The sequence below is a fragment of the Ursus arctos genome, chromosome X (assembly GCF_023065955.2).
Source record: "Ursus arctos isolate Adak ecotype North America chromosome X, UrsArc2.0, whole genome shotgun sequence".
Taxonomy (NCBI): Eukaryota; Metazoa; Chordata; class Mammalia; order Carnivora; family Ursidae; genus Ursus; species Ursus arctos.
Genome location: NC_079873.1, coordinates 94,836,829 through 94,848,323, shown reverse-complemented (window position 1 = coordinate 94,848,323; position 11,495 = coordinate 94,836,829). Strand labels below are relative to the sequence as shown.

At 44.1% G+C, this 11,495-nt stretch overlaps 1 pseudogene; it reads right to left on the bottom strand.

The window, feature by feature from the left end:
- Positions 1-1,812: 1,812 nt before the first annotated feature.
- Positions 1,813-3,220, bottom strand: LOC113270983 (ras-related protein Rab-4B-like; annotated as a pseudogene).
- Between the last annotated feature and the right edge of the window lie 8,275 nt (positions 3,221-11,495).

The following is an 11,495-nucleotide window of genomic DNA, read 5'->3' as shown; positions in this document are numbered from 1 at the left end:
ATAAATAACCTAGCTATAAGAAACATTAAATGTTCAACAATTGTTATTTGCCTCCTTTAAACTTTTGAAAGGATTTTTTTAGGGTCATCTTGACACAAGGCTCTAAAACGCTGCCCAGGGAAAATTGCAATAAGACTGCCTTTTCTTCTTCATAAGCTTCCTTGAGCAATAAGCTGGCACCAAAACCCTTCAGCACCCAGTAAAGAGGTTTCTTTAGGAGCTAGGCCACAGCTTTGAACACCGGAGGAACTGCTTTCACTGCAAGAAAGAACTGGGCCACTGCCAGACCCCTGCTGGGCCTCACATCTCTCAGAATCTACAGCCCGTGACATCTTCCATTAAGGTCACTTCTCCCACAAACTGCCTCTCAGCCCTACACCTCAGAACCCTCTGAAGCCCAGCTTTCTCCCCCTCACAAGGGCAAGGCATATCTAAGAATCACACCGCTACCCCCACCAGCAATCACTCTGTAGAACACAGGTGAGAAAATGCACTGAGCCCCTCCGATGCCTGAATCCTTCCATGCTGAGCAATATAAGGAACACCAACAAAACAGCAGCTCCTGCCTCCAGTGCCAAATACAGGTAAATTTGGAGAGAGCTGAGAGCCTCCTGTGTATCAGAAGATTGTTAGGACTAACCACCTTGCCAAACTTGTGATAAGTCAAACTCACCGTGCTCATTCATATCCTTGTTTTCCTCTGCCACTGCCCAGTACATCAGCACTCAGTTCAACTTATTTGCTATGTGACCTTGGGCAAGTGACTTGAATTCTGTGGCTGTCTTCTCATCTAAACAATAAAGGCTCTACTTTATGAGGTTGCTATAAGGATTAAATGAGATAATCCATGCAAAGCATTGACAGTTATTATATTTTTTAAGTAAGCTGTACCCCCAATGTGTTTCTTGAACTCACAACCCTGAGAGCAAGAGTCGCATGCTCTACCAACTAAGCCAGCCAGGCACCCCTACTATTGTTACTATTAAATTACCATATTGTTATTGTTTTCCCCCATATTCCTCCGTGCTTCTTATCCCCCCACCTGACCTATCATTTCTACCTTAACTTCTGGTGTTTCTGCTATGGCTTCTAGAACACCATTCCATGATTAACGAACTCTCCTACCATTCTCCAACTCATCTCTGAATATTCATGGCTTTCCTGTGAGGATGGAGCTTCCCTTGCAGACCTTTCAAGTGAAAGTGATTTATACCAACACATGCATGTACTGCAGAGTCAGGAGGTGAGGTGGGCATCCTTCCTCTTCTAGCCACATTACAACTTCCAGATAATTCTTATTTCATGCTCAGGTGACAAACCCCGATTCTTCCTGTAAGTTTCATACTATTTGGTTATGCCTCAATACCTTTACCCGTTCACTGAAGATCCTGGCATCTGGTTCACAGCCTCTCCAGTCCCCACTCCACCCCCATAAAGTATTGTTTACCAAAAAAAAATTTTTTTTAAACCCCTCCAATATATATTTCACCCACAAAGTGAAAAAAGTAAAAGCAAAATAACATGCATTGTATGATCCTAACGATGTTTTTTAAAAGCTCATATGTACAATGTATATGTAAATACACCAAAAAATTTCTGGAAGGATACACGGAAAACTATCACGTTATTAAGGTACTCACAATGGCAGGGAGCTGGGGCCAAATGCCCTGGTCTCAGGCTTTGGGAACTCTTCGAGTATGGTTAGGGGTTCAGGAGGGGACAGGGGTTAGCCAAGACAGAGGAAGCAGCAGCAGGCACGGATTCCCCCTTCCCCTGTGGCTCAGTCTTGCCCCTCAGCCAGGCCCTACCAGGCTAGGGAAGGGGGACAGGTGATCGGGCGGCTTCTCTGGGGCCAGGGCCTGGGTCTGGGTCCCAGGCAGAAGGGCAGGGCTGGTCCTGGAGGACAGGTGAGCTGGCTCCGCATGTCTCAGCAGCCACAGGGCTAAGGGGTCCACGGCCTGGGCGCTCTGAGGCTGCGACAGCTGCGCAGGGGGAAGCGTCCGCATACTGAATGCCTTGAGCCCATCCTCTCCGGTCAGGCTGGCCCGAATCGATCTTGCTGCGGTCGGTGCGGGCACACTGCAGGAAAGCCTCTTCCACGTTCTCACCTGTGAGGACGCTAGTGTCCAGGAACATTAGCTCATTCTCCAGGGCAAAGCGAGAGGCCTCCAGGAAAGTGACCTCGCGCTCGGGGTCCGGGTCTTTCTTGTAGCCACAGAAGCTGACCGCGATGTGGGGACGAGCCAACGCGCGGGCATCTGTGGGCCAGACGGCCAGCGAGTTGTACAAGGCGTACACGCAGGGTTCCAGCCGCCCCTCGGTAGTAACTCCGTGTCACTGACCGAAAAGGCTCCTGGCCGGCTGTGTCCTGAATCGGGAGCTTCACGGTCTTCCCACCCACGTGGACCACCCGAGATCCCAACTACTCGCCGACTGTGTGCTTGGAGTCATGTTCGAACTTAACTTATTCTCAATGAACCGATGAAGGAGACATGATTTGCCAGTTCCTGCACTGCCAATCACCAGGAATTTGAAGGGGAGGTCGGAGGTCGCCACTATGAGGCGGTCGCGGCCGCAATATGGCGCCGCAGTCCCGCGCGCTCCTCGGCGGGCAGCCGCTCCACTCCCGCTGCAGCCCTGGCTCCTTCCTACTCCCCGGGCCAGCGCTGCCACTTCATCTTGGAGATTTTTCTATGTCAGAGCATAGTTGAGAGACAGATAGATAGATGTACTTCATTGCTTTTGATGGCTGTAGAGCATTCCATAGTATGTGTGTACGATAACTTACTTAACTAGTCTCCTTCTGATCGTCACCTACAACAAGATTGAAGAGTAGGATGGAGCCATAGAACTCCAATGCTCCTCAGACCTTCCACCGGCCTCCCATCATCAGGGGTCAGGGCCCTGTGCTCTAACACTTAATCTTAACCTCAAAAGTCCTCAACAGTATCAGTAGGTCACTGGGAACCCTATACACAGCCCTGCCCCTGGCAGAAGTCAAGAACAAACTCATACACTGGGACTAACTCCTTCTGGAGGTTTTCATCCACTGTCAACAGTAGTCAACAGGGGGTCCCGAATGGGGGCAAATTTCAAGCCTCCCCAAACTTCCTCACCTCTATCTACAAGAGTCCAGACATGCAGTGCTCCTTACCACCTCATCGTCACTATCTACCTTGAGTCCACCAGTGACTGCTTTCATCAGCATATCTATCTCCATTTATGTTAGTCCCATAAGAAGCCCCAGACTCTCTAGTCACCACCCCTCATCTCACCCTCTCTCATCTCTATGTCTCTGTACATCCCCTATTCTGTCCCCATCTCCCAACCTGCTGTCTTCCCATCTCAGTAAATGGCAATTCCATCCACTCATTTTCTTGGGTCAAAAATAGTCTATGTCATCTCTCTCACATCTTACATCTAGTCCATCAGCAAATATTAACACCTTTACTTTCAAAATATATCCAAACTCTGGGGAGCCTGGCTGGGTCCAGTCAGTACAGCATGCAACTCTTGATCTCGGGGTCATAAGTTCAAGCCAAGGTCATGTTGCACCTAGAACTTATTATATATATATATATATATACATATATATATACATATATATATAGTCTCCAAAATCTGATCACTTTTCACATACCTCCACCACTGTGACCTAGTCAAATCTGCTATCATCTTTCACCTTGACTACCAATCTAGCCTCTTAATTTGCCTTCTGGCTTCCAGTCATGTGCCTGCCCCCATCTTACAGTCTACTTTTTACAGCAGATAGGGTGAACCTTTTAAAACATAAGTCAGGTAGGGGCACCTGAGTGGCTCAGTCAGTTAAGCGTCTGATGCTTGGTTTCAGCTCAGGTCTTGATCTCAGGGTCATGAGTTCCAGCCCTGCCTTGGGCCCCACGCTGGGTGTGGAGCCTGCTTAAAAAATAAATAAATAAAGCATAAATCAGATCATGTAACTCTCCTGCTCAAAACTCCCAGCGGCTTCCCACCTGAGTGATAATAAAATCCAAGGTTATCACCGTGACCTAAAGACCCTGCACCATCTGGCTCTCATCCACCCCTCCACTTCATCTTGCTATTCCACAAGAATGCCAAGCATGGTCCCTAGCTTTTCAGAGCATTTTTTCATTGGTCCTCAGATAAACAGAATTAAATTAATCATAGTCCTTGATTAATGACACATTCTCATTATTAATCCAAGTATAGCTCATTTTTAGTTAGTAAGTATCCATGAACCCAATTACCAAATCTAACTACCTGGCCTGCAATCTCATTCCCCTGTCTCTCCCCCACCGCTGGCCCTGGCAAAGACTCCTCATCCTGAATCTGGTGTTCATCATTCTGTGGCAATCTATTTAATACAATTCTATTATACATATATATGTGTTTGTGTATATACATACATATATAGATATATCTTTCTTAAAAGTATATATTTTTATTATAATTTGCTTTAACTTTATAAAAAGGTTATTAGGTTCAGAACATAATTTTTCCCCTCAATATTTAATTTTCTAAGATTTATCCATGTATATTTGCATGTTGCTGCAGTTTATTCATTTTGATTATTGTATAATATTTTATCATGTATATGAATAACACTTCAGGGCCTTTGTACTTTGTCCCCTCTAGAGTGTGCTTCTCTCAAATATCCACATGACTCCCTCCCTCACTTTATCCATGCTATTACTCAAATGCCACCTCCTCAAATGCCATCCTAATACTATCTAAAATAGTTCCCCATTTTACTGCCTCTTTTACCCTTCTTTTGACCATAGCACTTATCACTACTGTGTTGAATATTCTCACTTGGCCTGTCCAGATCCACTCTATCCCTTTCCACCCTGCTCTGAGCCCTGCAACAATAGGCTTCCTTGCCTTCTGGCTTCCCCTTTGGGTTTTGCCTAGGAGAGATACCCTCAAGAGATAGAAGGGTGGGAGAGACTGAAGTTGTGGTATTTATTCCCCAGCTCCCTCTCTACCATGATTTTTTCAGGACCTGCCACATTCCTATCTGGTGAGTCTCTGCTATTGCTGTATTTCTCCAGATTCCAGTTAACTTCTCCCTCCCCTTGCCTCTTAATGCCAAGCTATGGTAATGTCTCCCTATCCCTCTCCCATCCTGGTTGCTTAGTTGTTCCTTGTTACCTCGCTTAATATTGTTCACAATTTCGGAAATACTCTTTCATTAAACTCATCAGCTCTTTTTTTTTTTAAGATTTTATTTATTTATTTGACAGAGAGAGACAGCCAGCAAGAGAAGGAACACAAGCAGGGGGAGTGGGAGAGGAAGAAGCAGGCTCCTAGTGGAGGAGCCTGATGTGGGGCTCGATCCCAGAATGCCAGGATCACGCCCTGAGCCGAAGGCAGACGCCCAACGACTGTGCCACCCAGGCGCCCCCAACTCTTTTTTTTAAAGAGGGCGTGGAGCCCAACATCAGGCTCTAACTCATGACCCTGAAGATCAAGACCTGAGCTGAGATCAAAGAGTCGGATGCTTAACCGACTGAGCCACCCAGGCACCCCTAAACTCATCAATTCTTGTGTTCTAATGTACCATCTATCTTTTGCCAGTATCCTGATTGACAGGACTGCCTTATATTAATATTATTTATCCATATTTGTTTTGTTGATTGTTTCTCACACTAAATTGTAAGCTCCAAGAGGGAGGGACTTCGTCTAATTCCCTGCTGTGTTCCCAAAGCCTAGAATAGTGCTGAATTCATGATAGGCAGGCAAAAAGTATTTGTTAAATGAATTATGAACACATACAATAATACATTTAAAATACTTACACACAAAAAATTGCTGGCGCATACCGCTTTCAAAACAATGCTATTATTTCTTTAAGCTACATACCTAATACAATTACAAGGTTGAAGTTTAAGTGGATTTTTAATTTAATAGATATTACCAAATTTCCTCCATTCTCCAGGGAGAAATGGTTGCCTCTAGGACTGGAGTGGGGGAAAATATAAGATGAGCCTGGGGTGTCTGAAATTTTTCAAATTTTCAAAAACTGAACAAACACGCAGACAAAAACAAAACAAAACAACCCTGCAATGACAGGGGTATGTCAAAGGGATGTGGGAACTAACTGAAAGCTCCCAATAGCCAAAGTAGGCTGCCCTCATCTTCCCATTATCAAACTGAACTTACAACCATCTACCCCATCCCACTCTGTTTAACTTTTCACATTCTTACAGCAATGGAAGAGCTATCCCTCCTTCTGAGAGTGATCTCTCCACGTGTCTTTTGAATTATGCACCTTTCTGCTTTCTCAGAAATCTTACCTTATCAATTATCCCTTTTCTCTCTCGACTTTTCAGCCTCCCTCCCTCCTATTCTCTCTCCCCCTCCTCCCTCGCTCTCTTGTCTAATTCCCCTCTCCCTGAATCTGGAGTGATCTTAGTGACTTGCTCAACCAAAAGAATGCAGCAGAAGTGATGTTCCGGGATTTATAAGGCTAGGTCATAAGAAGTCTTGCAGCTTCTACCGCCACCTCTTAAAACACTCACCCTTGTACTCTTGAGGCATCAGGGAAACAAGTCTGCCTACTCAGAGTCTGCCATTCTGTGAGAAAGCTCAAGCTAACCGTGTGGAGGCTGTCTAGAGAGAAAGATGCCAATCTGTCCCCAAATATTCTAGTTCCTAGCTATTGAAGTCACCCCAGCTGAGGCCCCAGACATCAGTAAGCGGAAATGAACTGTCCCTGATGTCCCTTGTCTGAATTCTCGATGCAAATAATCATGGGATATAATAATAACTAAATTTTTGTTTTAAGCCACTAAATTTTGGGATTGTGTGTTATGCAGAAATGAATAATTGGAGCAGTCAAAAATGACCTTCATGTCGCTTAATGTAATGGATACGTTTTCATCCTCATTTATTTGTCCTGTGGGCAGCTCTTGTCACAGGTAACCATTCTCTCTCTTTTTTTTTAATTGAAGTATAATTGACACCCCAAAGCCTGTTGGTTTCAGGTGTATGTCATAGTGATTCTATATTTGTATACATTATGAAACAATCCCCACAATAAGTCTAGTTACTATCTGTCACCATACAAAGTTCTTTTAATATTATTGGCTTGTAACAAACTATAGAAATGATCTCTGAAAGTATAGTCTTTATTTTTGACTATATTCTCTATGCTATACTTTACATCCCCGTGACTTATTTATTTTATAATTGGAAGTTTATACCTCTTAATCCCCTTCCCTAATTTTGCCCATCCCCCAGCCCCTCCCCTCTTTGGTAACAACAGTTTGTTTCTGATATCTATGAGTCTGTTTCTGTTTTGTTTTGTAGAACCCATATAGAAGTGATATCATATGGTATTGTCTTTCTCTGTCCGACTTATTTCACTCAGCATAATACCTTCTAGGTCCATCCATGTTGTCACAAACGGCAAGATCTCATTCTTTTTTATGGCTGAGTATTATCCAGTGTGTGTGTGTGTGTGTGTGTGTGTGTGTGTGTGTGTGTGTCACATCTTCTTTATCCTTTCATCTATCAGTGGACACTTAGGTTGTTTCCACATCTTGGCTGTTGTAAATAATGCCACAACAGGGGCACCTGGCTGGCTCAGTCAGTGGAGCATGCGATCCTTGATCTCGGGGTTGTGGATTTGAGCCCCACATTGGGTGTAGAGATTACTTAATAAAATCTTTTAAAAAAATAACACCACAACGAACATGGAGTGCATATATCTCTTCAAATTGGTGTTTTTGTTTTTCTTTGGGTAAATACTCAGAAATGGAATTGGCTGGATCTTATGGTAGTTCTATTTTTAATTTTTTGAGGGACCTCCACACTGCCATTCCCCTTTTTTGAAATATTCCCTTTCCTTGGTTTCTCTGACACATCACTCTCCCCGCTTTTCTCATACCTCTTTGGTTCCTCCTTATCCTCCTTTTTTCAACCACTAAATGCTAGCATTCAACTCAGTTTAGCCCCTCTTCTCACTTTAAAATCTCATCCAGGGTAAGATTTAAAATCTTCAAATTTAAAAACCTTAAAATTTAAAAACTTTAAAATCATACCTGGGTGGCTCAGTTGGTTGGGCATCTGACTCTTGATTTTGGCTCAGGTCATGATCTCAGGGTTGTGGGATCAAGCCCCACAGCCAGCTCTGTGCTGAGTATGCAGCCCGCTTAAGATTCTCTTTCTCTCCCTTTCCCTCTGCCCCCCACTAAAAAATAATTAAGGGCGTCTAAGTGGCTCAGTTGGTTAAACTGCCTTGGGCTCAGGTCATAATCTCGGGGTCCTGGGATCGAGTCCCAAATCGTGCTCCCTGCTAAGCGGGGAGGCTGCTTTTCCCTCTCCCTCTGCCTCTCCCCTTGCTTGTACTCTCTCTCTGTGGCAAACAAATAAATAAATAAAATAATTTTAAAAATAAAAATAAAATCTCATCCCGATCTGGGGCGTCGATTACCAGCTGTTCACATATCTCATAAATTTGTATCTCCAGCTTTTCTCTGAGCTCCAAACATTTTTCATCCAAGTGCTTACTGTACTACGTCTCCTCTTGGATGTCTCAAAAGCACCTTAAATTCAACATATTCAAAACCAAACTCTTCTCTTCCTCCTCCGCCTAAAAACCAAGAGCAATAACCTGGTCCTCTTGCAGTGTTCCCTATCTCAGGGAATGGCACCGTCATCCATCCATTTGCAAAAGCCAGAAACCAGGGAGTCATCCTTGCCATGTTCCCCCCTCTCTGATTTTCATGCACAACCCATTCTGAAGCCCTATCAATTGGGCCTACTTAAGCATCTCTTAAAGCTCTCTTCTCTCTCGATGTCTACCACTCTCCCTGCCACTAAGATATCTTCTTTTCTCACCAGACACGTGGTTGTAGCTAGCCTTCTAATTGAGCTCCCTGCTTTGATGTTTGCCCCTCATCCAATACCTTTTACAGCCAAAATAGTCTTTTTCACTTTTAATCTTTTCAATAATCACTACTGTGCTTAGGATAAAGGCACATATCACTACCACAGTCTCTGAGGCCCTGCACAGCCTGGCCCATATCTAGCTCATCGGTGCCATTTTTTAAAAAGATTCTATTTATTTGAGAAGAGAGAGAGAGATTGAGAGCACAAGCAGGCAGAGCAGCAGGCAGAGGGAGAGGGAGAAGCAGGCTCCCTGATAAGCCCCCGACATGGGGCTCGATCCCAGAACCCTGGGATCATGACCTGAGCCAAAGGCAGACGCTTCACCAACTGAGCCACCCGGGTGCCTCTCATCAGCGTCATTTTATAAAATTCTCCACTTGCTGACTGAGTTACAGCTGTACCAGCTCTCTTTTGTCCCTCATATGCATTAAGCTTCCTCCTGCCATAGGGCCTTTGCACGTGCCTTTCCCTCTGCTTGGAATGCCTTTTTCTCCCCCCTCATCCAGTTAATACCCATGCACTTTACAGATCTCTGAGGAGGTTTCGCTTGCTCAGGGACGCTTCCCTGACCTCACATACCTCTGTGTGCCTCTCCTACAGAGCACTCATCACAGTTGTAATTTTACATGTATTTGAATGAATATTTGAGTACTGTTTGACTAGACTGTAAGCTTCACTGGCAGACACCAAGGTCGTTCTGCTTGCTGCTGTGCTGACACATGATAGCTGCTAAATATATATTTTTCAAGGAAAGTAGGGGAAAAGGTAGGAAAGGGATAAGGATAGAAGAAGGGAGGGAGGAAAGGGAGAGCAAGAGAGGGGACTCTCCCCCATGATCGGTTATTTGTAAATTTTCATTCTCCTTGTATTTCTAACGCACTTTGCTTTGTATATCTTTAATTCATTTGTTATATGCATTAAGGTCCATACTTGTCACATGTTCTTGGTGGAGCATACATATGTTTTTAAAGATTTTATTTTTAAGGAATCTTTACACCCAACGTGGGGCTTGAACTTACAACCCTGAGATCAAGAGTCGCATGCTGCACTGACTGAACCAGCCAGGCGCCCTGTGTGTACTTTTTATCAATATTACATATCCCTTCGTCTCTTTTAATATTCTTAGCTCTGAATTATATTTTCCTCTGATTCAAATGGGGCTCTTTTTATGCTAGCCTTTGGACAACTCAAAGTTTTACTATTTCTTTGCTTACTACTATTTCTTATATTCCACAGTATTCCTCTCTTGGGATTCATTTTCCAGTTTTCTGTAATACCTACCTGAGTAATTCACAGAGGTTCTGGATATGTCTGCAACGTGTTCAGAATATGTCTAAAAATTAGAATTTGAAAATTGGAGTTGCATTCCATATATTATTTCTTTTGCTGTTGTTGTGCCATATATTATTTCACTCCCCCTACCCCTTCACCACTTAGGGTCAATTGTACTATCTATTCATTTTGGTTCTTCTTTCATGTTGTACATTTTCTCTAAATATTGTTGGTAATCCTTTGTTGGCCATATATGTTAGTGAGTAAGGGACACATCGTTAGCAAAGATAGCTTGCCTGGGTTTCCTGTGCATTTTTGTGTCTCCCAACTGGCCTGTCTTCTGAGCAGGAGGGTTGTATGTGTTGCTTTAAAGTGGGTGGGTATGGAGACTTCACTTAGTTTTATTTGTAAAATTTATTTATTTTAGTGAGAGAGAGTGCACGTGTGTGCAGGTGGGGGGAGGGGCAGAGGGTGAGGGAGAGAGAGAATCCTCAAGCAGACTTCCCAGTAAGCCCGGAGCCCCACGTGGGGCTGGAAACCAGACGCTGAGATCATGACCTGAGCCAAAATCAAGAGTCAGATGCTTAACTGGCTGAGCCACCCAGGCTCCCTTGGAGGCTTCACTTGAAAGTGGGTGGGTACGGAGGTGATAGAAAAGTTGTTTCCCTTCTTAATCCAGTCATCCGTTGAAGGGCATCTCGGCTCCTTCCACAATTTAGCTATTGTGAACAATGCTGCTGTGAACATTGGGGTGCATATGGCCCTTCTCTTCACTACGTCTGTACCTTTGGGGTAAACACCCAGTAGTGCAATGGCTGGGTCATAGAGTAGCTCAAGAAGCTGTGGTCCATGTATACAATGGAATATTACTCAGCCATCAAAAAGAACGAGTTCTCAACATTTGCAGCAACATGGACAGGACTGGAGAAGATAATGCTAAGTGAAATAAGTCAAGCAGAGAAAGACAATTATCATATGGTTTCTCTCATTTATGGAACATAAGAAGTAGGAAGATCGGTAGGAGAAGAAAGGGAAGAAGGAAGGGGGGGTAAGCAGAAGAGGGAATGAACCATGAGAGACTATGGACCCTGGGAAACAAACTGAGGGCTTCAGAGGGGAGGGGGGTGGGGGATTGGGATAGGCCGGTGATGGGTTGTAAGGAGGGCACATATTGCATGGTGCAGTGGGTGTTATACGCAACTAATGAATCATCGAACTTTACATCGGAAACCGGGGATGTACTGTACGGTGACTAACATAATATAATAAAAAAATTAAAATAAATAAATAAATTATGTAGGTTGTCAGAAAAGACAAGATAGGCCTTC